This window comes from Equus caballus, chromosome 10 (genome assembly GCF_041296265.1).
Source record: "Equus caballus isolate H_3958 breed thoroughbred chromosome 10, TB-T2T, whole genome shotgun sequence".
In the NCBI taxonomy this organism is placed as follows: Eukaryota; Metazoa; Chordata; class Mammalia; order Perissodactyla; family Equidae; genus Equus; species Equus caballus.
In genome coordinates this window covers 46,132,640-46,157,195 of record NC_091693.1, presented here as the reverse complement: position 1 = coordinate 46,157,195, position 24,556 = coordinate 46,132,640, and the positions used below count along the sequence as shown (strand labels likewise).

Genomic DNA, 24,556 nt, shown 5'->3' with positions numbered 1-24,556 from the left:
AAGCAGAAGCAGAAGAAGCAGAAGCAGAAGTAGAAGCAGAAGCAGAAAAGAAGAAGAAGAAGAAGAGGAAGAAGATTGGCAACAGATGTTAGCTCAGGTGCCCAAAAAAGAAAAAAAGAAAGAAAGAAGCACATGAAAAGATGTTCAAACTTATCAGACATTGGGAAGTGTAAATTAAACCATGACAGATACCACTACACACCTATTAGAATAGCTAAAATAAAAAATACTGATAATATCAAGTGCTGACAAAGATATGGAGCAACTGGAACTCTCATTCACTGAGGGCAGAAAATGGGTTTGGACATTTCTTGTAAAGTTGAACATAAACTTATGACCCAATAATCCCCCTCTTTGATATTTAGTCTAGAGAGAAGTAACTGTACACAAATATGTATAGCAGCTCTATTTATAATTGCGAAAATCTGGAAACAACTCAAATGCCCTTCAGTGGGTGAATGGATAAACTGTAGTATGTACATACAATGAAATACTACTTAGCAGTAATCAGTAACAAATTATTGATACATGCAACAATTTGAATAGATCGGAAAGGTATTATGCTGAGTTAAAGATGCTAGTCTCAAAAGATTACATGCCAGATGATTCCATTTACATGACATTCTTGAAAAGACGAAACTATAGTGTGGAGAGCAGATTAATGATTGTTAGAGTGTAAAGTGGGGGGAGGGTGAGACTATAAAAAGCTAGCACAGGGGAGTTTTGGGGAGTGATGGAACTGTCCTGTATCCTGGTTGAGATGGTGGTGACATGAATCTATTTGGGATAGGGAAGGGAAAGACAGGGGATGGTTTTTCTTGCTCTTGTTATCATCCTTTTTACTTTTAAAGTCAGTTTACTAAGTTCGATAGTGAAAGTCATCCAAAGAATATTCTCCTGAAAATTATTTTTCTTAGGAAAAAAGAAAACAAAATGAAAATCGTCTCAGTATAGCCACAGCTGATGAAGCATTCGAGCTTCTCTACAGATGGGGACATGAGCCTGAGGACACCACCAGTCAAGTTGTCTGGGTCTCTGGATCGTCCTCTTCCTCCTCAGCTTCGAGCCATCCATTTTCTGGAGCAAAGATTCACTGACCTCCATGTTGTCCCCACCATCCTCCAAGAATTGGATACTAGGTGCATCAAGATTACCATCTGCTTCAAATAGCTTCCCCTCAGCTAATTTTTTTCCTACTTGTTCTTCTTTCTTCATCTATTTCTTTCTAATTTCCAAGAGTTCTGTATCAAACTTTGCCTTCCAACTTAAGAAATTCTCAATAGTAACAGAAATGCCATGGATTAATTGCTTTTTGGCTTCTTTTGCTTACCTTCATTCTTTTTTTCATTTTTTCTTTCTTATAATTTTTATTTGTTTGACTCTTTCATTTACTTTTTCTTGCACAGTCAACACTTAATCAAAGATTGTTAACATATCGTTTTCCTCTTCTTGTAACATTAATAATTTTAAAACGTCTGAGAAATCTTCTTCTTTTTTCTGGGATAATACTTCATGTATGGGAAACTTGAGCTCTTCAGGACGGTTTGCCATTTTCTCCAGGCTTAGATGTACAGAATGGTGAAACTCATAATACTTAGCAGGATCTTGTCGAGTGAGGCACCAGAGAAGGTGGACTGAGGAGAGTCCGTTTATGTTTTGGAAGGCTAGTTGTTAGAAGGGATGGATCACTGTGCAATCAAGTAAAAAAGTGGGAGTGGATGGACTCCGGAGTTTCCAGCTGGTTGCACTGCTTGTTGATACAAGTGGTCATCATGGCCCCACCAAGGCCCATGGCTTGCCCAGACACGGACGACTGGAGCCAGGCATGTCAGCTCTCACGCTTGCTTTTGATTTTTAATTTTGTGCATGTAATACTTTGATATTTTATAAATCCATATGTCTCAGTCAGTTTGATTGCTGTAACAAATACCACATACTGTGTGGCTTAAACGACAGACATTCATATCTCACAGTTCTGGAGGCTGGGACGTCCAAGCTCAGGGTGTCAGCAGGACTGGGTTTTGGTGAGAGCCTGCTTCCTGCTTTGCAATGCCTTCTTGCTCTATCCTCACATGGTAGAGAGAGGGAGCAGAAGCAAGGTCTCTTCTTATAAGGGTGCTCATCCCACCACGAGGGCCCCACCCTCATGAACTAATTACCTCCCAAAGGCCCCATCTCTAAATATCATCACATTGGCAATTAGGGTTTGAATAAACTAATTTTGGGAGGACACAGATATTCAGTCCACAGAGCCATATAAGAAATAGACCTTTCTGCTCTGTCATAGGGAAAGTGGGTTTTTTTTGTTCTTGTTTTTCAATGCCCTGTTGCTATTTCAGCATTTTTTTCCAGGCTCTTTCATAACTCATTGAATGATAAGTATGGAAACGCAACTTTATCTACCCCATCCTCTATTATCACGAACATTCTGGCTACGTCTAACTTCACTTTGGAAATAACAGCATCCTGCATGTGTTGGGATTGACCCTTTCTAACCTCGAAGCACAAGCTGTATTGCTTGGTTTATTTGCAGTTGCTGATATGTTGGTCTGCACACCTAGTTTTACATTGCCTCCAGAGAATGACCTGCCTTGATGACTAGATTAGTTTACTGAGACGTAAGCTGTGCCTGCCATTTTCTTATGTTCTCCTGAACGTTGAGAAGCGTGTTAGAGAAATGCTGGCAGGACAAGGAGCTGCAGAGACACAGATCTAGTTCCTGGCCTGGACCCTCCCAGGAGCCCTCCAGTCTCCTCAGCTGGGGCTGTTTCTACCCCAGGCGGATGCACAGGGGCGGGGGTGGAGGGAGCGGGGGTATTTTAAGACACTCAATGTCAGTAGCTGAGGTAAAGTAAAACTCATTTGCAGTAAATTTTATTAGGTTAAGGAGTCATGTAGAAATATAACAAGGAAAGGCCAGATGGTATGACCCCAAGGAGTGCCAGAGGGATGGAGTTCCTGGGATTCAGTTCTGTTCCTCAGCTTAGCAGATCCAGAACTGAGATATTTTTGAACAGACTATTTTTTAGAGCAGTTTTAGGTTCACAGCAAAATTCAGCAGAAAGTACAGAGATTTCCCATTTACCATCTGTCCCCTCACATGCATAGCTCTCCCCCGCTAGAGTGGGATGTTTGCTATAATTGATGAAGCTACATCGATAATCTTTATCACCCAAAGTCCAAGGTTTACATTAGGGTTCTCTTTTGGTATAGTACATTCTTTGGGTTTGGGCAATGTGTAATGACATGTATCTATCATTATAGTATCATAGAGCAGTTTCACTGCCCCAAAAATCCTCTGCACTCTGTCTGTTCATTCCTCTCTTCCTCCCCTCAAACCTTGGCAACCACTAATGGCTTCATAGTTTTGCCTTTTCTAGACTGTCATATAGTTAGGATCATACAGTGTGTAGCCTTTTCAGATTGCCTTCTTCACTTAGTAATATGCATTTAAGTTTCTTTCATGTCTTTTCATGGCATGATAGCTCATTTCTTTTTAACACTGAATAATATTCCATTGTCTGGATTTTATCCAGATGGATATCCAAATGGATATTTATCCATTCAGTTACTGAAGGACATTTTGGTTGCTTCCAAGTTTTGGCAATCATGAAGAAAGCTGCTATAAACATCTGTGTGCAGGTTTTTGTGCGGACATAACTTTTCAAGTCGTTTGGGTAAATACTAAGGAGTGTGATTGCTGGATCATATGGTAAGAGTATGTTTAGTTTTGTAAGAAGCCATCAAACTGTTTCCTACAGTGGCTGTACCATTTTGCATTCCCCCCAACCGTGGGTGAGAGTGCCTGTTGCTGTATATCCCCATCAACATTTGCCTTTGTCAGGGTTCTGGATTTTGGCCATCCTGATAGGTGTGTACCGGTATCTTGTTGTAGTTTTAATTTGCATTTCCCTAATGACATACCATATGCAGCACCTTTTCATGTGCTTATTTGCCATCTGTCTGTGGTGCCTGTTATGATTTTTGGCCCGTTTTTTAATCAGGTTGTTTGTTTTCTTATTGTTGAGTTTTAAGAGTTCTTTGTATATTTTGGGTAATAGTCCTCTACCAGATATGTCTCTTGCAAATATTTTCTTTCAGTCTGTGGCTCCTTTTTTTAATGTTCCTTGAAAGTGTCTTTCACAGAGCAGAAAATTTTAATTTTAAAGTAGTCCAGCTTATGAATTATTTCTTTCATGGATCTTGCCTCTGTTTTTGTATCTACAAATTCATTGCCAAACCCTAGATCATTGAGTTTTTTGCCTATTTTCCTTCTAGGTGTTTTATATATTTGTGTCTTACATTTAGGTCTGTGATCCATTTTGAGTTAATTTTCATGAAAAGTGTAATGTCTGTGTCTAGATTCATTTTTTTGCATGTGGATGTACAGATGTCAAGCACCATTTATTGAAATGACTATCTTTTCTCCACTGTATTGCATTTGCTCCTTTGTCAAAAATCAGTTGACTATATTCATGTGGATCTATTTCTGGGCTCTCTGTTCTGTTCCAGTAATCTATGTGTCTATTATTTCACCAACACCTCACCTTCTTGATTACTGTAGCTTTAGAGTAAGTCTTAAAGCTGGTTAGCATCAGTCCTCCAATTTTCTTCTTCTTCATTATTGTGTGACTATTCTAGGTCTTTTGCCTCTCCACATATACTCTAGAATTGGTTTGCCAATATCCATGATATAACTTGATAAGAATTTCATTGGGATTGCATTGAATCTATAGATCAAGTTGGGAAGAACGGCATTTATATCATACCCAGTTAGAAGCACAGAAGCATTTGAAACTTGTGAGAAGCAAAGTGACATGGACAAATTTGAGCTTTAGCTATGTAATCCAAATTTCCCTTGCCTTTTTAACCTGGAGGCATTCATGACTTAGTGATTATAAGAAGGGTTAAGAGGGTTTCTTCCTCCCTTCATTTAGACAATATTTATTGAAGTATTAAGTTCCTGGAAATAGTCTAGGTGCTGTAAATAAATAAGTGACAGACAAAAATCCCTGTTCTAGTGGGGAAAGCAGACCATAAACAAGCAAACAAATGCATGAAGCATTTTCAGGTAGAGAGGCTGCCCTAGTATACTGCAAGTGATGGGGGGCTTATGAACCCCAGGGCAATGGGAGTAGGGATATAGCAGAGGCAACAGAGGTCACTTGTCCTCTGTCCCTGGGAACATGCCATGTCAACCTGTGCCAGCTCAGAGGCAGAACCCTGGACCCATCATGATTATTCCTGGAAGACTCTATGCTCACAAAAGCAGTATTAGACAAGGTATTGATCTGTAAGAGAGAGTTTCATTAATCATCCTACTGAAGAAACATAAAATCTCCACTAAATATTTTGTTTCTTCTAAGTTCTTCCTCAGCCTCATGCGCCAAGGTGTGGAGGCGATGACAGACTGGAATTCTGTGGTTACATAGAAGCTCACTAGGACAGAAAGAGGGAAAAACATGCTGGGTGGGAAAACACAACACGAGCCAAAGTTGCCAAGGCCGAAGACATCATATGAAGTTTAAAGAAGGGGAAATAGTTCAAGATTGCTACACCTTGCTAAGATTTTGAGGAGTGGCATGAGTAGAGATAATTTTAGAAACATCCTCCTAATGGCAGCGTGGAAAATGATTTGAATGATGGAGACACTAAAAGCAGGGAGATCAATTAGCAGCTTGGGACAATAGCTAGGAAGGAAAGGGATCCAAGAGGAAAAGATGAATGGAAGTAAAGAGGAGGTGAAAATCCTAGATATCTCTATGAAGTGGAAGGGAGGGCCCTATGGGGATGAGAACACAAGAGAGCTGAAAGTGAGGGTTGTGTTAGAGAGTAGGGTATTGGGGTACCTTATGTAAAACTTAAGAGAAGGAAGAGTCCTTAATGATAGAAGATTGAAGATGTGGCTCTGAAGGTGAGAAAACAGTCTAATGGCAGGTAAGAGTTGATGATGATGAGAATGATGATGATGATGTTGTTGATGAGTGACTTGCCTTTAGGTTCATGACCAGAGAATATAGGGGTGAAAGATATGCTTGGAAGTGAGGTCATCACTTAGAACATCACTTAGACTGGCACATAGAGGCACTCAATAAATAAATGAATGAGGCTCTGGGTTTCATATGCTTCCCCTTGACATGAGTTGTTTTGGAACCAGAAGAAGCTTTGAGTTGCCGGCAGTGTCTGGCATAGTTTAATATAGGTGGGAAGGCTCTCTGATCCAGGTAAGGGCTATCTCACCTCATTAAAATCCTCCCCATGCTCTAGGGTCTGGCCTGAGTGGGTCTTCCTCACATGTGCTTGTAGAGCATGTTGTTTTCCCCAACTGCACAGCACGTATCAGGGGCTGAAACATTTTATTACTTGTTTTGTCAGTCTTCTCCCTTTTCTTTTGTGATAGGGACTTAAAGGACCTGAAAAAGCAAAATGGTCTATGAAGCCCTACCTGTAGGTGCGTTACACAGCCCAGATGTAATTAAAGGAGTACTTTAATTACTATATTAATTGCTATGTAAGTCAAGGCCCCAGAAGGAAACAGAATAGGATAACAAGAAGGTTTTAGTTAAGGGACTATTTACAAAGCTGTGGGCGGGGTTTAGGGGAACTACTGGGGAATCCAGTACGGGGCTAGAAACAGCCTAGGCCTGAAGGGGCCAGGGAGGGAGAGGGGTTACCAGGCAGAGAGTCATATAGAGAGGCTGTCTTGAGAGGAGCTGGGGCCTGAGGAGCTTTGCCACCCCGCAGGAAGTAAGCCAGGGAAATAAATACCTGTACTTCCATGTCCCTGTCTCTTTGATCTCCTGCCACCCCCCATTCACCGAGCCCACTAGTAGCTGGAGGGCAAAGGGGCCCTTTCATGTGGCTCATCACCTAGCCCCCTGGGCAGAGAAGGAGAAGGGGAAAGGGGATTTGGGGGTGCTGACAGATACTCTCAGCACACTGCCTTCCCCATAGGCCTGCCACGGCAAGTGACACTCTCTCAACTTGTCTAGAAGATTTAGTCATCTCCAAAAGAGCACGTTAAACTATGTCTCGGGGTGCTACTGTGCAAAGGGCACAATCTGCTTGCTGCAAGAGAAAAGCCAGTCCGTCAAAAGGCAAGATGGTGGTAAAGAAAGAACTTGTATTAAGTGATGAGCTAGCTCATAGGAAGATGGTGGACTAGCATCCTCAAGAACCATCTTAAAGGGGTACAGAATCTTGAGACAGTTATATAGGGCTAGTGGACTATAGAGGAGAGAATCAGGAATGTTGATCCCCTGGCGTTACAGACTGGGAGTAACCACACCAGAACTTTCAGCTGTCATCGATGACAGATACCAGTATAGAAACTCTGTCCAGGGGTCATCACATTCCTAAGGAACTCAGAATAACAAAGTTATTGCCTTATCGCAGCTGGGAGGTACATACGCAAGCAGGGGCGATAGAATCTACAGAGCAGGTATAGCTCCTGGAGGGTACGTATCCAGCTGGGTTAGTTAATCAGAGGTCTTTCAAAGTTATAATATGGCTTCCTTTCTATATATGGCTTCCCTTATGTCAACCTTGTGTTAAGCTGGTATCAGGGGTAGAGATGGCATGAGCCGACTTTGCTTGTTTATACACACCTTGCCTTTTCCCACAATGATTAAGAACCTAAGCTACAGGCAATAGTGGGTAATGCATAATGAACATATCACAATCAGGCCCAACGGGACACTTCTGGTACTTCCAGAGAGGGTCAACCAAGATGGGAACATAGGAGGTTCCTGAACTCTTCTCCTTCCATGGACACACTGAATATACAGCTACCTGTGGAGCAATTATCTCTGAAAGAAATCCAAAAATTAGCTGAGTGACTCCTACGCATCAGGAAAATGAGAAAATATCCTCATTGAAACAGGTAGGAGAGGCTGAGACATACTCTTGCCATAAGGCACACCACCAGCAGAGCACCGTACAATTGGGAAGAAATTCACAACTCCCAGCTTCTCCTTGAAGTGTGAAGGGTTACCAAAGAGAGGCTGTGTATCTTTAGAGCATCTTTTATCACTGCACCAGAAAAATTAAAGAGATTTAGACCCTGAGTCCAGAGATAACTCTGAAAGAAAGAAAAATATAATCCCTTATGTCCATACAATTTGCCCCTGTGTTCCAGCCTTGATGGAGTAATTGGGCATTAGTCGGGGAGGTGAGTCAAGCTGGTGACAGTCGAAGAAACCTGATGAGGCCTGTCAGTGCTATGCAAATAATTAATACTCCCAGACACAAGTGGGATTTTCATTTATCTTCCAAAATTGGAATGAACTTTTAGATATAAAAATGATGAGCAGCTAAATGTAGTCACAGTATGATCTGACACAAATGACTTAAACCCAGTTATTTCTCCCTGTCATTTGTTTGTCACAGCCAAAAGAGATTCACAAAGGCCTTCGGGGAATGTGCTGGTGAGAGGGGCACCCTCTTCCCTAGCAGTTCGGTAGTTGCCTCATCTGCAGGCTGGGGCTGATGCTAGGAGGGGTGGTCACAGAGCCGAGCTCCCTAGTGCCAATGAGGATGACGGGGCCCTGAAGCAAGAGAGACCCATGGCAGCAACTAACCGTCAGAGGCCAGGGGGTCACAGTTACCATAACAACCAGCAAGGTCAGAGGACCAGCCAAGGGGTTGTGACTGCATTCACTGAAACCTGAATGGACACATTCAGCAACCTGGCCCGGGAGACGGACGGCTCCCGGAGTTTGGGCAGAAATAGATCACAGGTTTTTGGTTCCATTTTTCATCATAAGATCTAAGAGATCACAAATTATCAACTCAAAATACAGCCGGGCTGTGCAGAGATTTAATCTCTTTGGCTGTAAGTGATCTTCCCTTCTGCCCATGCCCCTATCCACTAATTATTGGGGTAAAACTTAACCACATGTCAATTCGTTTTGAAGTCTGGTGTGAGTGTTTGAACCAAGTTTCTAGGAGTGTTCATTCTCTCAGGTGGCCCACTATCCTCTGGCTTCTTTTCTATAAGCTGGTATCCCTGTGTATTGGGGATGTGTTTGGCTCATGAAGCTTATGAGTTCCATATTATTATTAACTGCTTCACAGAGGAAAAAAAATCCATAAACTTAAAAAGCCAGGGGCCGGCCCCGTGGCGCAGTGGTTAAGTTCGTACGTTCCGCTTCCTGGTGGCCCCGGGCTCGCCGGTTCGGATCCCGGGTGCGGACATGGCGCCGCCTGGCAAAAAGCCATGCTGTCGTAGGCGTCCCACGTATAAAGTAGAGGAAGATGGGCACGGATGTTAGCTCCGGGCCAGGCTTCCTCAGCAAAAGAGAGGAGGACTGGCAGTAGTTAGCTCAGGGCTAATCTTCCTAAAAAAAAAAACAAACCAGCTAATTATATGACTTCTGATCCAATTCAGGGCACGCTTTTGCCCCAGGACTCTAGTTGGTGAGTATATTCTGTTTTGCCTTCCGCTTTGTTGTTTTTCACTTAACGTTCTTGTGTATATGTAATAAAAGTCTTTGTATTTACTTTAATGCCCACATGCTTTTCTGTTGTGATGGTCACTTGGGTCTTTAGAGATCAGCCCAAATGTCATTTTGAATTCCAGTTTAAAGAGAGCCTCAAATTTTACCAAACCTAAATTCTGGCTGCCAGCTCAGAGTTGGGGAAGTATTTGGACTTAGAATTATTTGGACTTGATGCTTCTTTTCCCAAGAAAAGTTAGAAAAACGCCAATGTAGAGGACTTTTTTCTTTTTCAGGAAGTTTCTTCATATCCAAGTATTTTGTTTAGGCCCCAAAGGATGGTTTGTGGTGGGGCCTCATCCTGTTCCTTGCATCTCCATCAGCCCCCACAAGTGACCTGAAATCAGCTACAATCTAAGTCCAATGGTGTGTGCGTTCACACAGCTTCAAGCAATTCCCCAGTCAGTAGCTGTACCCCAGACCCTCCTGGTTAGAGATTCTGAAGCTTTTCTTCACCATAAGGACCTGTGTGCCTTGATGGAATGCCTCCCCAGTTCAGCATTACAGACGGGTGGGTGACATTGTTCCCTGAGTATCCGCTCTGCTCTCCGGTCCCTGTGCTTGTGTTCCCACCCTCTCTACTCCTGCTTGGTCTTTGTAGGTCCTTGTCATCTTTAAATGTTTTCTCAAATCCCACTAGAGTGAGAACTTCTTAAGAACAGTGTTTCTGAGTCTTAGATTGCCTCATGTTTCCCCGGATGCCAAGCAAAGTGGCTGGCACATAGTAAATACTCAATGAGTTTGATGGATGGATAAATAAAATTGGGCCAATGGTTGGAGCAGTAGGAAGGAGTGAAGCAAAATGCTGCATAATCTATACCTTTTGAGTGAAATCATATGGAGGATCCATTGTCTTAAAGATGGCAATGAGTGGCCAAGGCCCTGTGCTCGCAAGGAGGAATGGAAAAGAATGTTGAGAATGACTCCAGCAAGTCCCAGCATGGCCCGGACACCAGATGAAGGCTTGTGGTTGGGTCAGGAGAAGGTTAGTGGGACTGACACAATTCCTGGGGCTGGTGGTGCTTTGAAGGAAGAAGTAGAATAGGAATGGGAGGAGGTGTGTAAAGACGGTCCTAGGGGTTTGTTATTCCAGCATTTAGAGGCCAGAACTCCATCACATAAAGAGCCTTTATAAAGAGCCTGAGTTTGGAGATCCTGCTGTTAGGATTTGCAAGACAAAGTGGGAAATTGCCATGCCTGAACCTTTTTACCTCGAGTATGGCAGATATAACACCATCATACAAATCATTTTTGGACTCAGGCCAAGAGGTTAGTATTGGCTGTGTGTCTTTCTGCCCTGAGAGGACAAGTTTCTAGTAAGTACCCATGTACTCCTAGTGTTTCATAGCTCCGGATTATCATCAAGGATTAGTTAGACAAGTTCTCTGCCCTCTCAATCTGTACACCCTGAGATAGACGAATGTTGCAGACAGCCGTAAACAGCCAGGCAGACGTCAGATATTCGGACTGAACTGTACTGCTAACGTCCATGGCTTAATTTATGCTCAACAGAAATGGTGCTTTTCTGGGAAAGCTTTGGTGAAGGCAGCAGAACTTCCATCCTGCTCGTCCTTTCTCTCAGGCAGGCCTGCCTCTTCTCCACGTGGCTGAATATAAACCATTTCTCAAGGCTTAGTTCAAATCCTATACCTTTAATGACCTTCCTGGAGCCCCAGCCCCCTCTGGGATCACACCCTCCTCCGAGTCCCAGAGTAGTTGCTCATCACACCAAGTGGCGCTAGTTTTTGTGCTAATTAAAAGCAGGTGCCTTCCCAGGGCAGAGGAGTTAGAATTTTGTTTTGGGGTTTCCACAGCAATATATTGTTCACTATTTTTACGACCTTTTCATGAAGATGCTTCACATGTTTAAAACATCCTCAAACATTTGAAAGGCATTATCACTTTAAGTAACTGACATTTTACTAGCTAAGTTATGAGCATATACATCACTGAAATTCTTTCTTCTTACTTTAAAAAAAATAACACTGACAAACTAGTGGAAGCAATTTCCCTCCTTTGTGAAGCCTGTGAGAAGGTGCCTTCCCAGGGCAGAGGAATTAGAGAAAGTGCTCCTGCCCACAGCACAACCCATGGACAATGGGCCTCTCTCCCAGAGGCTCCTTCACGCAAAGAAAAATAAGGCTACTGTTGAAATTACAGAGCTGGAGTCTTGTCTTGGGAGTGGTGTGGGGCCTGCATCATCTAAACCCCCTGGCTGCTGACTTTGATCTGAGCACACATCGCTTATCTCATCAGTCTGCCTCCTGTCGTCTGCTGGTGGACACTAGTCACACATGGGATGGCTCCCAATTGTCTGCTAAGTTCGTCTGCTAACCATAAGTAATGTTGGCTTTGTTGGGAACTCGGTTTCAGAGTCTCAAAGAACGTTACCTGTGGCGATTATAGCCTGATGGCAAATAAACTTCTATTTAATTCATGAAGTATTTAGGATCTATTGGTGAGCGTAGGTAAGTGAAATTCAGTTCCAGGGTGGGACTCACAAGACATTGCCTTACCCTTCAGGAAGCTCTTCTTCTAGGAGATATTACTTAATAATAATAATAATAATAATAATAAAAGTGGCTATTTATTTAGGACATACACTGCCCTGTCAACTTTATAAAATAAACCTTTCACTACACATAGGTTCCTCAGTATAAGGAAATGGAAGCTCAGAGAAGGTAAATGATAAATAAAGGGCAGCCAGTCTTCCCGTAGAGGTTGGAAAAATTCTCCGCGGGCAACTGACCCTCCCCTGGGCTCCAGGCCATGTTCGGTCTGGAAGCCCTGCAGGTGGAATTGCTTGGAGGTGTTCATTTCCTCTTTCCGAATGTATGAGTCAAGTCCCCAGGTAGGCTAGAACCACTTTGAGGGCAAGGACAGAAACTTCTACTTCTTTGCCTCCCCAAATACTAGCTTGGTCTCTTGAAAAGAGTCAATATATACTTAGGGATGATTGAATTATTGATTTCTAAATGGGCAGTCCTGGGTGTTGGTATGGTCAGGAGGAAACAGAGAGATCCCACGGAGGAGAAGTCTGTGTGTGTAAGTGTCTGAGTCTATTCAGTGCAATATTTGCTATTTTCTCCCCGCAGCAGCTGTGAACACATTTCTTATTTGTGGCCATGACTTCTATTTTTAAGCACTTCCAGAAGTCCTCAGGGCGGCTGAGGATCATTCTACACTCCTGCTTTAATCATGCTCAGGCCGTCTGAGTCTGCACCTGGTACGGACATAGTTTTTTGTTTTTGTTTTTCTTCTTTTGTGCTCTCAGATCCTCCCTCTCTCTTCTGCTTCTTGAAACGGTAGCCAAGAAAAAGGTGAAGTCAGTAAGCTCTTTGCCTCAGGCTTCCTGGTTTTCATGTGACTTTGAAGGTAGTTGTAAAACATGGGTACTGAGAGTATTTGGCATTAATTAGGCAGTTTTATATTTGCGAATAAAGCTGGTAGGAGATCACGGGTTACCTGAATAAAATGACCTCCTCTTAGCTTAGCACCATAATAAAGTTAAAAAATAAAAAAAGAAGCAGTTCAAACAGGAATAATTTAAAAGTTTAATCCTGAAGAAACTTGTCACTTTTTTTTTTTTTGCCCCAGACCAGTGGCTCATAAAGATGATCGTCTTTGGTAAGAAGCTCAGTTTTGAGAGTATACACAATTTTCCTAGAGTTACTTATATTTATTCGAGGCCTTTTCTGAGCAGGGGTCTGTGCTAAGTTCTGGTCAAGTTTTCATGCATCTTTGAAGACCCTGAGCCTGACCTGAGAATCTTTCCTCTAATTTAAGGTGTCGAATTGGAGATAGCATGAAACAAGAGGACTGGAATTGATAAAAATTAATAAGCAACTCTAGGTTTTATACTGTTTTTACGTTTATTTATTAGTTGATTTTAGGCTAATCTTATCTTATTAACACAGAAAAATGTAAGATGTAAACATTGACAGTCCCCCAACACATTCCTGTGTGAGTCATGCAGCCTCATTAACCATGTTGGCACTCAGGTTGTGAGCCGCTACTTTTACCACCCGCGATATCTGGGGAAAGCAGTGAGGGACAGAGAGAAGCTATTTAGAATCATGGAGTTGTTTGTGCTATGCTGTGGTCTTCCTGGAACAGCGGCTCTGTGGAAACATAAAGTCATGGTATTTGTAGGAGGAAAGAAAATATGACGGAAGCATGAATGGAACAGTTAGCTAGGTGGAAAGTCAAGGATGTGGGTTGGGTGGGTGGTTAATTACTTGTCTCACTTGATTGGGCTTTTGGAAAACTTGAGAAATTCCAAGTTGTTTTTCTAGCCTGAGAGCTGACTTACTGTTTGGATCTGGACAAGTCACTGTACATTTCATAAAGAATATTTGAGAAATGGTTGAGAAAGTTTCTTGATAGCTGTTAGCTCTCACATTCCACTTTGTCTTTTACAATCCCCCAGGACTTTGATAGTCTCCCAAACAGAATCAGAGAGCAAAATACCTGTGATCTCTATTCTAGGACACTCCAGAATTAGAATTAGAACATTATACGTTAAGTGGGTTAAATAGAATAGTAGATTAAAAAAATAGGTGTAACTCTTCTAGATAGATGACTTTACTTTAAGATATAGGCAGTGTTTGTGCAATATTTATTTTTCCATTCATTCAATACCAGCTAGTTTTTTTCGTTTTTGTTTTTTTAGGAAGATTAGCCCTAAGCTAACTGCTGCCAATCCTCCTCTTTGCACTGAGGAATACTGGCCGTGATCTAACATCCGTGCCCATCTTTCTCTACTTTATATGTGGGATGCCTACCACAGCATGGTTTGCCAAGCAGTGCCATGTCCACACCCAGGATCCAAACCGGCGAACACCGGGCCACTGAAGCGGAACGTGCAAACCTAACCTCTGGGCCATCGGGCCGGCCCCCATACCAGCTAGTTTTTATGGAGCGCTATAGCAGATGGTGTGGATGCCTCATCTCTGACCTCACCTCCAGCCACAGGGAACAGCTTCTGTGCACACTGGAAACTTCTTATCTTAAGTGTCCAAGTCTCTTTGTTTCTCTTCTTGCAACCAAAAAAGTTTGTTCAGCTCATGTGCAAGGCTGCTAGAAGTGCTGAAAATTAATGCTCTAGGGTCAACTCTTAAGCAACGAGGGCTGAAAGTCAGTGAATAAATACGCCGCTTCACCATCCCTTGGTCGGATAATTCTGAAGGATGCTTCTCAGAGGGTCTTCAGCAGGACTGAGCCCCAGCTGCCCACAGTGGCAATCAGCTCACCGATGCACACTTCATTGGCATTCCTCCCTCCCCTGCCTTGCTTCTCCCGCTTTTGTTTCTTGGGATCATCTTCTCAATAAAATACTTACCCCAGGATTGCCTCAGGCTTTTCTTTCCGAGGAATCCAGAGGTAGGTGAGCACATTGTGACTAAGGCACCATGTTAGAACAGAGAAACTCTCAAAGATCTGGTAATGGAGACAGAGAGGACTAAGAAAAAATGCATCACCAGCAGAATGTGCCCACGTACTACGGATGGTACAAAAATAACAGCTATAGAGGGATTTAGAGAAGGAGAGAGAGTTTCAGTAAGGGATGAATGGGACTGTGGAGGAAGCAGGATAAAGTTCAGACTTGAAGAATGAGTCAGAATTAAATTATTTTCCTGCGGTGTTGGGAGGATGGCGTGAACATTTACTGAGTGTACGCTATGAGTCACAGCCTAAAGGGGCACAATGATTAGGAACACAGTTTTTACACACACTATCACATTTATTCCCCTAAATAACCATATGAGGAAGGTATCTGTCCTAGTCAACTTGGGCTGCTGTAGCCAATTACCATAGACCGGGTGGCTTATAAACGACAGAAATTCATTCTCACAGTTCTGGAGGCTGGAAGTCAGAGAGCAGGGTGCCAGCATGATTGGGTTCTGTTGAGGTTCTCTCCTGGGTTGCAGACTGCTGACTTCTCCTTGTACCCTAACATGGCAGAACGAGAGCTAGCTCTCTGGCCTCTTCTTACAAGGGCACTAATCCCATTCACGAGGGCTACAGCTCCATGACCTAATTATCTCCCATAGGCTCCGCCTCCAAATACTATCACTCCAAGATTAGGGTTTTAACACATTTATTTTGGGTGGACACAAATATCTAGTCCATTACAGTATCATTCTCTATAGTTTATAGAACAGAAATTTGAGGCCCAGAGAGTTTAATTGGTTGGTTCAAGGTGACACAGATAGTAGATAGCAGATAGAGGATCCAAATCTATACGGGGCCAATCTTGGAAGTGAATGCAGACCAGCTGGTTGAAAAGCAAAAGGTTAAATTTAACAGTGTTCCATTGGACTATAGTGCCAAAAATGATATTCACTCCCGTGAACGTGTTCTGGCTTATTATTTGACCAAATCAAACTTGATAGACAGTTTTAATCATGATCACTCAACTGATGAAAAGCCTAAGACCTGGGAATTAACACTACCATTTTTAGGATGCTGCATTGTTTTTTAGATGGAGAGACAGTTGATTCCCATCTCAACAGACACTACAAAAGGCATCAGGACTTTGATTGACAGTTGGTTTCAGTTAGAATAAATGGCTTGCATCTAGTCAAGTAATGTAGATATTTAAAAACATTCTTCACCTAATACTCTACTTTATCAGTAGACTTGATCAGGGTTGTTTATTTAACTGAACTTTGCCTCCAGATCTGACCTTAACCTAGTGATAGAAAAGAATGATGACTGTTACATATTTGGAGAGCGATTTAGCAGTAACTCTCCTGCTGGGGACATAGTTGGCTCTGTTAAAAGTGATGTAAATCGGGGCCAGCCCAGTGGCGCAGCGGTTAAGTTCACACGTTCCACTTCTCGGTGGCCCGGGGTTCATCGCTTTGGATCCTGGGTGCGGACATGGCACCGCTTGGCAAAAAGCCATGCTGTGGCAGGCATCCCACGTATAAAATAGAGGAAGGAAGATGGGCACAGATGTTAGCTCAGGAATAGTCTTCCTCAGCAAAAAGAGGAGGATTGGCAGTAGCTAGCTCAGGGCTAATCTTCCTCAAAAAAAAAAAAAGAAAGTGACTTAAATTGTTAAATAGGTATTAAGTAGGCGTGAAAGTCTAAGTTTTTCTCTTTCAACTCAAAACCTGCCAGGAAAAGAAAAAGATAAAGAGGGAAGGCAATAAGTATTAAAGAAGGACGAAAGCCAGGGGCTTGCTTTCTACTGCAATTTGGAATTTTGTACTTCTTTAGGTTTTCAAATTATTTCCATTTGCTTTTAAATGGGTTTAATCTAGATAATAATTTGCCTAGAGATGTTGCAATTCAAAGGGTTCTGCCTCATTAAAAATGAAAGAAATAACTTGAAATAGTGGTGGAATATGATATAACACTCTTTCTCCAATCCCCAAAGGCAGGAGGGAGATGAAGGTGGAGAGAGAAGCAGAGGACAAAGGAATGAGATGGAAGGTTTGCTTTAGCACCTTGGGAACACTGAAGAGAACCAAAAAAGTGATAGCCAACATCTATGATGTTCTTATATGGGCTAGCCACGCTTCCAAGCACCTTACCTGTGAGGAAACTAGGAACGAGATAAGTGATTTTGCCAAAGTGGATCTGGGATGAAAGCCCGCCATTCAGGCTCAGAGTGGATGCTCGAAACTCCTGTTCTCTCAGGCTTCTGTAATAGTAATAAGAGTAGTTGTTAGCTCTTCTTATGTGCTCTCTGTGGAAGGTATCATCTCCATTTCACAGACAAGGACATTGAGTTTTGGAAAAATTAGTTGAACAATTAACTCAAGATCAGCTGACATAGATGATGGAGTCTGGGTTTTAGCATAAGTCTGTCTAGTTTCAAAATCTGGGCTTTCAGTGCTTTAAGTACAAGGTCAAAAGATGATACCAAGTAGTTTTTCAGAAAGTCGTTTCAGCTTTCTGTCCTAAGAGTTGGCCTGAGACTGAACTTCCACCGCCTGTTTGCAGAACACCTGCAGCCCCTGGGGCTGCTCCCGCAGCTCATGTTAGGTGGGCAGGCCTGTCCAAAGGATGCCCTGATGATCATGGGTTTCCAGGAGGACTGAGTTGCCTGGTTACTCTAAGTTCAAATGCTAAATAAACCTCTCGCCAGTCTTTACAGCTCAGGAATGTTCTCTCATGGGTCTGAGAGCCCGTATCTTTGAAATGTAAACATCAAAGAAGATAAGGCCTTGTCTCCTTGTTTCCTGGGAGAAGATGGGCCTAATTTCAACTGTCTCCTGACTCCAAATGGCCAACTCTGCCTCCAGTCATAAAAATATGATAGAATCAACAATTTTATCTTGAAAACATGGAATGGATTGTATCCACCCAGCTATATGAAAGATTTTCTTCTGTCTTTGCATTCTCTTTAGCAAATTGCCTGTGATGAGCATCACATGATGGTTTAACGCTTGTTCAATAATAAAATTGTTTTCTTTCTCTTTTACCTTGTGGAGACATTTTTTAGATTGGGAGAAGAGTTTGTTTTTAATTATATTTCCCCAACACTACCTTACATGGTCTCTTCTGGGAGACTCCAGTGAGGCAAAGCTGTTTCTGGAAAGGATCTAGGGTGTTGGGGAGAGGGGAGGTGTACCAGACTAGCTAGGAGGGCTGCTGAGATGGATAGATTTGTTTGGGCCATTAATTAATTAATTCAATAAATATTTATTGAACACCTACTATGTGCCTGGCCCTGTGCTAGAGTCAGGATATCAGAGAAGTACAGTTCCTGATCATAGCCCAAAGGGGGCGCAGAGTTTGGAAATATACCCTCTCCCTGGGTACCTAGGGACAGGAATTAGCTGTGGATTCTCTGCCTGGGCAGCTGGGAACTCTACAGAGAGAAAAAGAACTGGAGAATCTAAGATCTCTTAAAGGAGATTTAAGCGTGTCTTCTTGGGGTTGGACCTTGAAGAAGGCCTAAAACTCTTTTTTTCTACACTGACATTCTTAGATGGCACAGCTCCTGTATTAATCATCTTTGCATAGCCAGATACTTGAATGTCTAACACACAGTAGGTAGACTATAAACGGTTGTTGACTAGTGAATGAAAGAAATTAAACTTTTCCTTTTGGCCAGGAAAGACTTAGAGACAAAATTCACTGTAACCTTTCGTGTGTTTATGGGCACGCATTTTCATTGTTTTCCTCCTGGGGAGGCTGGTTCCTAATAATGTCCTTGTGTTACAGCTCACTTCTTAAGGCTTAAGGGTTGTAGTTTTCATTTTCCTGAATGTCTCTTCTTTCTCCCATTTTACGAACTGTTTGTTATTCCTTTTCTCTTTTGGCCTCTTTTCGCTCCTCCTTTCTTTCTTTTCTCCCTCAGCAACCTCTCTTCCTATGGAAGTTTGACAAATAGAAATGGCAAGCAATAGGATGTATTGGAGAATATGAGGAAGCCATTTGGTGTAAACCTAATTCGGCCTGACCTTGTCTTTCCAAAACTGCCTGACCATGGCTGTTGAGCATGCATTGTATATCTGCTTTAGACATTCCCTATGGCAAGAACAAAGGCCCTTGAGATAAAGGTGCAACTTCCCTCCCCCTCCCAACATTGGCATTTCCTTAAGGATTAAGCATCTTTCCTTAGGCTAGGAACTGATTGCTGTGCTCACCAGCCTTGCCTTCTGCTGCACCCGCTGAGATAGCAGACCCACTACCTGCTGTGTCCGTCAATCGCTGTGCCGAGAGGGCAATCTTGTGACTATTGTAAAAGGGACGTTTCAATCATATGTGAAATATCCTGTTTGGGGGTATATAACCACTCTGTATACCTCACTTCTTTGGTGCCCTTTCTTCCTTTGGGAAGAAAGGCCCCAGGCCATGGTCCTCACATTTTAGCTCAGAATAAACTCACCCAAATTTTCATTTATAGATTGGTTATGGATTATTTTTGTCGACAAGTTGAACAGAACTGAAATTTAACAATTAATTAGCCAGTTTTAGTGGGGCTATTTTTCTTTTGAAGTATAATATAATGTCTCTTCATTACACAAGACACTCCTTACAATGTCTTCCTGCCACTCAGATTTGTCAGTTGCCAAATTAACAGTGGGAGGTACAGGTATTAATTAGTTGCTAGGGCTTCCAGTTCTCTATTGCTGGGCGGCTTAAGCAACAAAAATTTATTTTCTCACAGTTCTGGAGGCTAGAAGTCCAAGATCATGGTGTTGGCTTGGTTGGTTTCTTCTGAGGCCTCTCTCCTGGGCTTATGGATGGCTGTCTTCTCCCTGCGTCTTCACATACTCCTCTCTCTGTACCTCTCTGTGTCGTGATTTCCTTTTCTTCAATAGGGACACCAGTTATATTAGATTAGGGCCCACCCTAATGATCTCATTTTAAGTTAATTACCTCTTTAAAGGCTCTATCTCCAAATACAGTCACACTCTGAAGTCCTGGGGTTAGGACTGCAACATATGAATTCTGGGAGAATTCAGCCTGTGACATTCACCTTTAAGGTTGTCTTTTTTTCTTTTGTTTTTTTACGCACTCATCTAAAGTAATGATTGCTAAGAGCGGTTGATCATGAGAACTACCTGGAGAGACTGAAAAACACAGACTCCTGAGTCCTCCCCAGGAGATTCTCATTCAGTGGGTCTGATATGGGAATGGGAATCTGTACATTTAAAAAACACCCCAGGGAATTCAGATAATTATCTGGGTTTGAGAACCACCATTCTAATTAATTCCTGGCATGCTTATTATTGTGCTAGGAAAGATCAAATCAAATGAAAGAAGACAAGTTGTTCTGGAGAACCACAGAAAGATTACCCCTGGTGAGCACCCTTTGAAACTTTGCTCTTTTCTTTCATTTGGTCCTATGATTTTTTCTGTGTTCTTCATTGCTTTTCATTTCTGCATATACTCATTAATGTGAGATCTTATAGGACCCAACTAGTTCTGGTCTAAATTTTATGATTTAATTAGCTGTATCTATTGGACTTAGATTCCAAATAATTTCTGACTTATACACTCCTATCTCAACTACAAGTATTAGCTAGGTATCTAACTTACTCTGTGTGCCAGCTGGGTTTGATGATGACACAACGAAGGATGCAGTGAGGTTTACCCTCAAGAAGTTCAGGGACTTGGTTAGATTAGCAAAGACATTATCTCCCATTGTTACCATATTATTACTTTAAACAAAATCATATCATTGGAGATTTACTGTATTTTTGATTGTTTTGACTGGGATCCCTAAACCAAGGATCAGTTGCCTACGTTCTGTGCCTTGTGGCTGCCACCTTGAGAGACTGACATGAGTTCTCCAGCTGCCTGTCCCCCAGCACAGCTGCAGCAAAGGTGGTAGAACCATGACTTAGCACATTTCAGAGGTTTATTAAGCACACTCCTCCTGGATGTGGTTTGTATCTGATTAAAACCAACCTGGCCAGAATGCCTTCTGGATTCCAGTGAATTCCATTCCGATTGAAGTAAACCCAACGACTATTGTCAAAATAGGTGATAACATTGCTGTGAGGCCTGTGAAGAGATAATTTAGGCATTTAAACATGAAATGTAATCCCTTGGTTAGAAAAAAACGATCAGGCAAGGTCAAGAAGAGGGATCTTTCTTTTTATAGAAAGTCGTCTATAATGCCTTGAGGGTAACATAAAAACTTTAATTATAGATTTTTAAATTTGCCTCAGGTCTGTTAGAGGAAAAACAAAATGAAGGAGGCAGAAACAAAGGGGAATGGGTTCTGTTGTCTTCAGAGTTAGAGGTCAACTTGCACTGTGGGCTTCAAAATGTTACTGCAGGTTATCTACAGCTCTTGGACTTATCCTTTTGCTCCTTTTTTCACTTGTCAAAATTGACTATAGGGGAGCCATTTTAAATGGAGTCAGAGCTGTCTTTCCAGAGAAACTGCCTTGCTGTCTTGAACCTTGGACTGGACCAAACCTTTGGACTGGGTCAAAATGGCAATTGTTTTATAAGCAATTGTTTGAGAACTCAGCAGGGGAACAGACATCCTGATCACAAAGACTGAGGATTGTGAACTTTCTGGAGAAAGACTCACCAGTCAATCGATGTTTAGCTAGACTAGCTCTCTGCCTCCAGCTTCAATTAAAATCCTTTGTAACACAACCTCCCTTATTTGCCTTTAAAAGCCCCTGATTTTATCCCTAGCAGGACACTATTTGGGTTTCTACCTGAATCTGGGCTCCTTGAATTACAATTCTTTGATCCCAAATAGATGCTTTGCCTCTTAAACTGGTTTCTGTTTTTGTAGGTTGACACACTCATTTCTTAAATCATTTATCAAACATTTATTGAATATTTGCCTAGAGTTACAGAGATAAGTAAGAAACTACCTGTTCTCAGGAAACTCAAACTCCTGGAAGAGATAGACATAAATCAACAGTACCGTGGGTGTGATGGGTGTGTAGATAAGCTATGCCCAGGGTAATGAAGAGCCTGGAAATGGATGACAAACCACCTGGCTGGCGTAGGGTGTGATTTCAGAGGAGGAAATGCTGGGCTGAGCAGAAAAGAGGAGAAAGGCATTTCATTCAGAAGGAATAGCATATGCAAATACAATGCACCACAATTCCCCAAAGCAAGTAGCTGCTCAAGTCTTGCTCATAACTTTTCATCTGAAAGGTCGGGTAGCTAGAGCAGCCCATCCTGGTGGATGTAATTCTTGAGGCTCCAATGGTAAGAACAGTAAGAAACATTCCGTACCTCCAGATCTAATGAAACCTGGGCTAGGTAGGGTCAGGCATGGGGAAGGAGGCATACACCTTCTTTCCATGTCATCTTTATTTCCAGAGACTACATTCCTGGTACTAAATAGTCAATAAATACATCCCTGTTGAATTTGATTGTATTGATTGGATAGTTTTTAAAATTTTTCTTAGCAAGATAAGAGAGTAATAAAGCAAATGGAAAATAATATATATCTTATTTGCATTAATCTTTATTACTCTGGATGAATCCTTGGTAATCAAATCTCACGTGTAGTATTTCTCTTATAGAAATGTCACTATCATTGTAAAGGTGTAATGTGTTTTATATCCACAGAGAAAAGGGAAATGATAGTCTCAGTGTAAACCAAAGGAAAAAAATACTCATTTCTCCAATAGTGTGCGCCAGAACTTGTACACAACAGTGGCTCAACTGGTTCTCCACCAGTAAGACATCCAATGTGTTTCCCTGTTACTCTCTCCTAGGAGAAGGAAGGACCCATAGGCTTTGCAATTAAGGACATACATCCTTTAAACAAGTGTTTACTGGGTGCCTGCTTCATGCCGGGCTAGAGATACTGCCTGTGATGAGTGTCGTTGCTTGTTTACAAAGATGATTGCAAAATACCTTCCATGCCCTCGTTCATTCCCCCTTGCAATGTGACTTTGTCACTCCTCCTGTCCATCGGTGGAATCCATTTCTCCTCCCCTTGAACCTGGGCTGGCTTCGTGGCTTGTCTGACAGATAGGATTCAGGGGAAGGATTTGCAATAGTCAACATTCAAGACTATGCCTCCAGAGGCCCTGCCAATGGGTTTGCACCCTCTCACCCTCTAAGAGTGCTGCCGTCAAATGAAGAAACTTTGATTAACCTCTCGGGGACACCTGGGCCACTGGCAGACAATACCAACTTTCAGATATATGCCTTACGCTGTCTTTGAACATCCAGCCCAGGTGAGCTCTTAGATGACTGCAGCTCTGCTAGTCATCCCAGACAAGATTGGCCGATGAACCTTCTAGCTAAATCTAGGCCAAATGTGGACTTAAAGAATTGTGAGCAAATAAAATGATTGTTGTCTTAAGACACGAACTTTTGGAGTTTGATGCACTAATGATTTCTCTTTGTGCAAACCTCAATGTCTTATTCTGGAATCAAACTAGAGTCTATGATCTTGCTTTCTCAGTGCTTTGCCACAACCCAGTCGAGTGAATAGACGGCAGCTGCTCATTTATTTTCACTCTCATGTTTATTATTTGCATTTGGACTGAAAGGAGCTCTGTTCTCCAGGACGGAACTACTCTAAAGCTCTTCAAGAACAGGAATAGGAGTCTATCACACACGGCCAAATGGAACTGTGTCCTAAATAGAGGCATACAGACTGAGAGCCAAGGGACCTGGGAATGCCCTCATTTTGCATTCAGATCAGAGATGAAATAACTTGTTCCAGTTCTTACAGCTTATTAGTGACACAGTCAGGACAAGGACGATAATCTCCCGTCTACTAATCTAAAATGCTTTGAATGTACAAGTTGAACATACAAATTCAAACATTTAAACTTGAATGGCTTTTTGAACAATGAGAGAGGCTAATTACTTTAAGGTATGATTTTGGGGTCACCAGGAAGGTCTTCAAAGACAAAAATGCCTCTGGTACCCAGACGCTGGTAACCTGGAGAAGATGGGCCTAACTTTAGCTGTTCCCTGACTCCAAATGGCAAACCCTATTTCCAATCATAAAGATACAATAAACTTAGCAATTCTATTTTGAAAACATGAATATAATGCGTTGTATCAACTGAGCTATATAAAAAAGTAAGATTTTCTTCTGTCTTTGCCATCTCTAGTGAATAACCTGTGATTAGCATCGCATTATGGTTTAATGCTTATTCAATAATAAATTTTTTTTCTTTTTCTTTGTGGAGAGATTTTCTGGGTTGGGAAGAGATTATACTTTTAATTATATTTTCCCAACAATTTATAACACATTATGTATGTATGTATCTATGATTTTTTTGGTTCACCTCAGCTTTGTGTAGCCTACTCATTTCCTTTTTGTTGAAGTGTATCCTTCAGTACGTTTTTCAGTGAGGGTCTCTGGAAAGCTATGTCCTTATCTTTGTATGCCTGAAAATGCTTTTATTTCCTCCAAATTTTTGGAGTATAGTTAAGCTAGATATAGAATTCTAGGTTGGCAATATTTTTCCTCATGATTTTTAAGATATTCAGCCATTGTCTCTGAGCCATATGTCTCAGCATATGGTTGCTGATGAAGCATTCTGTCAGTCTTATTGTTGCTTCCTTTCAGGCAACCTATCTTTTCTCTCTGGGAGCTTCCAAGATTTTCTGTTTATTCTTGATAGTTTGGCAGTTTTATTTTC

General features: G+C 41.9%; 1 long non-coding RNA gene and 1 pseudogene across 1 annotated transcript in view; one reads left to right on the top strand and one right to left on the bottom strand.

The window, feature by feature from the left end:
- The window catches only part of LOC111775488 (uncharacterized), a 68,850-nt gene that overhangs the window by 18,943 nt on the left and 25,351 nt on the right, over positions 1 to 24,556 (top strand). The gene's annotated exons all lie outside the window — the stretch shown is intronic.
- Positions 1,019 to 1,434, bottom strand: LOC100070434 (RWD domain-containing protein 1 pseudogene; annotated as a pseudogene).